Source organism: Nymphalis io, chromosome 26 (genome assembly GCF_905147045.1).
Source record: "Nymphalis io chromosome 26, ilAglIoxx1.1, whole genome shotgun sequence".
Taxonomy (NCBI): domain Eukaryota; kingdom Metazoa; phylum Arthropoda; class Insecta; order Lepidoptera; family Nymphalidae; genus Nymphalis; species Nymphalis io.
This window is the reverse complement of record NC_065913.1, coordinates 8,316,551-8,322,952: the sequence shown is the minus strand read 5'-3', so window position 1 is coordinate 8,322,952 and position 6,402 is coordinate 8,316,551. Positions and strand designations below refer to the sequence as shown.

The following is a 6,402-nucleotide window of genomic DNA, read 5'->3' as shown; positions in this document are numbered from 1 at the left end:
TTGTATCAAAATTAATGAACGTTGATGATATTTAACAAACTATATACTAATAGGAAACTATCTCGGCTGCCATACATAAAATAATAATAATAAAAACGTTTAATGTTTGTATGACGTGATAAATACCAGAAGCGAGCACGGCGAGGTTACGTGCGCGACCTAGGAACAGTAAGCAGCAGACAACATCCATTTATGTAAACCTAATCGCATTTACGTATGAACGTACGCAATAACAGCAAGAAAACGTATGAGAACTGCCGCGTGCCGTCACACGTCTAATACTTTTGTTCTTATGCGATGGAGCTCATAAAGTTATTTTCCTCTTTCATCATTTAGTATGCTCTGTAAATTATTATGAATATGACACAGATAATTATATTTCTGAGCAAGCACTACTGAGTTTTTAAGTGCTTGATTTGTTATTATATCTCTTGCTTCACGACGAAGGAAATCATCTCATCATCAAGAAAATCTAGCATGTGTCGAGAGAAAGGGTGGGTGGAACCCACTATTGTACCGCCTAGCAGAAATATTTAGTATTGTTGTGTTCTGGTTTGAAGGGTGAGTAAGACAGTGTAACTGCAAAGGACATAACATCTTAGTACCCAAGGTTGGTTGTGCATTGGCGATGTAAGGAACAGTTATTATTTCTTACAGCGTCAGTTATTATGTCTATAGGCGACTGTGACCACTCACCATGCCACTTGCCTCCCTACTTTATACCCTAAATTCCCTCGGCTAGTTAGAGCAATAATTTATGATATTAATACATATTAAATACAGTAATCGTTTATTACAAAATCTATAGATAGGCCGAGCGTTTAGTTAGTCATATAAACAATTGAGCGCATTGAAAACAAACAGAACATCCAACGCAGGACAATGGTAATCAGTCATACGGCGGTCAGCCGGTCGTCGAGTATAACGTATACGAGAAGTGGCATACGTGTAATATGATATGTTCATTTATCTTTTTTACATTTTACGAGTAAAATATTACCTGAGTTATTTTTTTATAGACTTTCTAATCAATTTATAGTTATATTAGGAATTATAAGCAATTCCTTGTTTCTTGATGATCACAGTATAAACCAATTTCTGCATTTCATTTTCATAAACTATCAAGGCCAGCATAATAGTATTTGAATTATTTATTGTATCGCCAATAGCATTGAGAGTGTGCAAAATTAAATAGATCGCGAGAAACTCTTTTAAAATACAAATTTAAGATATGACCCAAAAATACCGTGTACAATATCAAGTACAAATGAATGAACAAAACGTTATCTATGGAATATTGGAGCATACCAATCGACTTAGAACGAAAAACTTTACTCTCGTCGCGTTTAAAGATATGTTCCTTCAACAATTAACTTTTCGTAATACAAATAAAAACTCGCAGTGTTTCGAATTAAATTCACAATCACATGTATGTGCTTCTTGCCATACCATTTCTATATGTATATATAATACAACGCCGCTGGTGTTTATTCGGCGCTACCTTAAACGCTAAGACTGTATCAATTGCAATTATTCGTCAATAAATCAATCAATATTAACAATAATAATTTTGTCAAATATACGATCGGCGTGAAACGACTCGAGGTGTTATTTATAAACAGACAGATTTTATATGAAACTAAAGACTTAATTAATATGACTTGTACATAACAGTACAGTAACAGCCTGTAAATGTCCCACTGCTGGGCTAAGGCCTCCTCTCCCTTTTTTGAGGAGAAGGTATGGAGCTTATTCCACCACGCTGCTCCAGTGCGGGTTGGTAGAATACACATGTGGCAGAATTTCGATGAAATTAGACACATGCAGGTTTCCTCACGATGTTTTCCTTTACCGAAAAGCACGAGATGAATTATAAACAGAAATTAAGCACATGTAAATTCAGAGGTGCTCGCCCGGGTTTGAACCCACGTTCATCGGTTAAGATTCACGCGTTCTTACCACTGGGCCATCTCGACTTTTCTTGGACATAATATAACTTTCGAATCGTTATTTTACACATCAATTAAATGATATATGATGATGATATATATTTAGTAATATGGCTCGTACGTAAAAAATACACATTAAAGGTAGACTTCGTTTCGAACGATTGCAGTTACATTTATCGCTAGTTATTTGAGGAATATGAATATAAAAAATGTACAAATGTAAAAGTAAGTAGCAACCTCTAAATTTCCCAGTGCTGGGCAAAGACATTGAGGAAAGAAAATTGTAGCTAATTCCACCACGATGCTACAATGCGGGTTTGTCGCTACATTCGTGGCAGAATTTAACCCGACACATGCAGGTAACCCTTACGATGTTTCCCTATACTCCCGATTACGAGATGAAGTATCACAAATAAGAAAATACACAGAAGTGCTTGCCTAGGTTTTGAGCTCTTGTTTAAATGATCCAGCCATTTCGACTTTTATAAATCTTTAATGTTCATGTTCAACGAAATAACAAGTATTTCTAGTTAACAAATAACTTAAGAAGGTAACATATCTAATATTTCCAGTAAAAAAAAACATATATATTATTGTTCCCATGTTCCACATTCCATAAATAATTCAAAGCACGTTAAATAAATCATGATCTAACCGGGATTCGAATCCAGGAACGGACAGACGGCCGCCGACAACCGGGTCAACTATTTACAGCTGATTTATATGTTATTTGTTGACGATGTTTTACTTCCAAGCAGGACTTCTTAACCGGTCGGACGCGTTCATATGTTAAGGGGTCGGATAATATTCGAGCCTTTTTAAAGAAAATGTGTCAATTATAAGTACAGTTATTAATTTATTCGGAAAGAAAGAAAGAAAAACATCTTTATATATTGCACAGAAAATAAAAACAAAAAATACTTATGTTAACATAAGAAGGTAAGTAAGGAAGAAAACGGGATGGTGCAAAAGTTAAAACTAAATATTTACTCGAAATAATCATAGCATATACATCCTTTATACACCATTATATGATGAATAATATAATTATTATCAGAATGGTGACGTGAATTACTAAATGCGACTTATTTATAATTATCGAAGGCTTGTCGTAGAAAATTTTTCGAGGGATTCGCAAACTTTTCGCTTAAAAGGATATCGTATGTTAGATGTAAACGATTACTTGGAGAACACGTTATTTTTACATGCGATCGCTCCCAAATGCGAATCGTAAAAATTAAAACGAGTTAAACATCGCGTTGAGCTAAATACGACGCGTAAATATTTTGTTTTAATGTCCTACCGATATGTAATTTGATAGTATTTATTACAAGTTAGTAATTTATAATAATTGGCGCCAAATATTAATAATAAAAAACATCATAATTGAAATGAATGGAGCCGATAAAATCCGATATGGCCCAGTTGATAGAACATGCACTACCAGACTTTTATGTTTAGTATAATTCATCTCGTGCACGACGTGGTAACGAAACCAATATATGTTGAATACAATTCCGCCTCATGAGTTTGTAACGCAGTGGAATAAGATCTCAATCACAAGTGCATAAGTTGAATGTTCAGGGTTCTAATAGACCAATGGTTTAGTCCTAAGTATGTTTTATCATATCATATCGTATGACCTACTACTAGCTTTATACTTATTTAGAAGGGAAATAGGAACAAAGTAACACTTAAAACTTGTATTGGTTAATATTTTACGTTGATTTGGTAAGTACAATATATCAATTTCACAAAGTTACATATATTAAAAGGACTATACGTTATTTAATTCAAGCGCCACCTTTTTAATCTAAGCTTAATAAAATATATCAAAGAAAAACTTACAAGAGTTAATATTAATTCACCAATAAAACTTGACTTAGTAAAGAAAATATATAAAGTAATAAAAATATTTTTATGAAGCATCTATCAAATCAGTTTTGAAGCAATTAATTGAATGATAAAATGTTTTAAAGAGTTTCATAATTACCTACGGAACCCAAAACAATTCAATAGAAGGTAAAAAAGCCTCACTCACTGTCGCGATCTATAATATTAAGTTATCAACTTAAGTCGAGGACAATATTAACCCACTTTTTTATTTTATACAATCCATAAAACAAGATCATTATCACGTCTTGGCCATTTCATTAATATAAGTTGTTAATTGTTTATTTTAGGTATATTATAAATATTTTACACATAAAACGTTACGAGGTTATATGCTATATTATGATATTTGGAAATTTATAATTTTATTTATCGATCAAAATACATCAGGGCCTTTTGTCTAAACCCAAGAACCGAAAAGCCTTTGCTAAAAAGGATGACATTTAGAATATGTCTATGAACATGTCCCCTAATGATTATTTGAAAATGTATTCAAGCATCCCGAGCACCACATACTCGATAGGTATATGGGTCGTCTGGGGATCGATTACGCGTAATACTATAACCCGCCAAACACTCAGGGTACTGAGAAACACTTTCATACCGTAATAGCCTGTGTATGTCCCACTGTTGGGCTAAAGGCCTCTTCTTTTCTTTTTTGAGGAGAAGGTTTGCAGCTTACTCCACCACGCTGCTCCAATGCGGATTGGTGGAATACACATGTGGCAGAATTTCAGTGAAATTAGACACATGCAGGTTTCCTCACGATGTTTTCCTTCACCGTAAAGCACGAGAATTAAAATCACAAATTAAGCACATGAAAATTCAGTGGTGCTTGCCTGGGTTTGAACCCACGATCATCGGTTAAGATTCACGCGTTTTTACCACTGGGCCATCTCGGCTCCTTCATAGCCTTTCATACACTTTCATAGCCTTGAATGAAATAAATTTCAAAATCGTTTCCTACTTCGAAATGTGCTCCATGCCTCCAAACATTTTCCTTAAGAGATGTGTCCTTCGTCCTGCAGTCGGATACTCTTGTCGTTAGAGTACTTTTACTTTTATTACGATCAGAAACAAAAAAAAAACTAAAAAAATCTTTAAAATCACGATTTGTAATATACATTAATTATCCTCTTAATCTCGAACAAAACAAACCATATCAATCAAACTATAATAAATATTTATAACTCATAAATTCGTATAAAAACCTGCAACGGGATCGTGTCTGTACACGATGTTTTTCTAATAGAATAAACAATTCAGCCAATAAACTGTAAGTCTGTCTTTTAACTGTAACAAATTTAATATCTTAAATGGTCGTAAAAAAGAAGCGCATGAAAATCAAAAAGCGTCAGAAACGTTTTATTTTGAAACGTTAAATATAAAAATTGACCTTGAAATTTGCCCAAAGAATTTGACTTGAAACACATCAGAGTCGAAGCGAACAAAATCGTCGACACGTCTCGTTATAAATACAAGACGTACATACAATGGTTCAGGAACTGCGTATAAATCATAGTTGAACAATTCAGAGCAAGTTGGCGCTGCGCCAGCGCACTGAGATCGGGTAACTGATTTCGTAATAACAAACAAATTACATTGATATTTCCATGAATGAGATTCGGTTGAAAAAATATTATATATGTCTGATTTATAGGAGAGCGAGCCGTTTCCTGCCGACGAAAATAATGAACGAAACGAACAAAGATCTAAACGATGCAGACAATGAAACTGAAACGAATACGAAACAGTTTAAATATTTCAAGAATCTCATCGCAGAAATAGATATAACTGAGGAATGCTTTACCGGATTCCATTTTCATGGTTTGTCTAGTGGTATGTTTCAACGGCCCTGAGCAGGACCTCGCGCCGCCGTGCAATTTAGCGAGGACTGCGTACGGACGAAATGTCCTTAAGTCACCTGAGTTGAGCTCCGCCGAGCCACGAGCACGGGACCGGCCCGTGTAATCCAGAAACGATTGTGACGCGAGCATATCGAAACTCGTAAACTCAATAAAAACATCGGTCATTTCAACAAAGTTAGAAAAAATATATCATGCGAGATGACATTTTTTTTGTTCTGAAACAGTAAATCATACATTAAAATATATATGGTAAATCGTTTTGACTCATACTGCTTTCCCTTATATTTTTTTAATTGGTAATTTGCTGATTTTTACTTCCGAAGCACTAACTGTATCCGAGCGAATCGTCACAAATTTCTAAAGGGCCAATTTAACGAGCATATTACATGGGATCCCCGTCCAACCAGACCCTTTCAGCTGTTGAGTTATCTCTAAATCTCAAGGCGCGTGATCGCAGCAGGTGCGCGCTGCAACGAATACACAAAAAATAAACTCACTTTATAACCATATTATGAAAAAACGTAATATGCAAAGTATAAGTTTGTTTATGACGTACTTTAAAGTCGATTAACGAATTACCGAGAATGTCATTACGAGATAAGTTTACTTGGAAGATTTTGAATGATAATAAAAAAATATATTTAAGGATTTATGAAGTAGGTACATTTGTTAGCAATTACTTATATTATATA

General features: G+C 34.4%; 1 protein-coding gene across 1 annotated transcript in view; it reads right to left on the bottom strand.

Moving 5' to 3' along the window:
- Window positions 1-6,402, bottom strand: part of LOC126778417 (rho guanine nucleotide exchange factor 11) — a 177,013-nt gene that overhangs the window by 74,965 nt on the left and 95,646 nt on the right. The window lies entirely within an intron of this gene.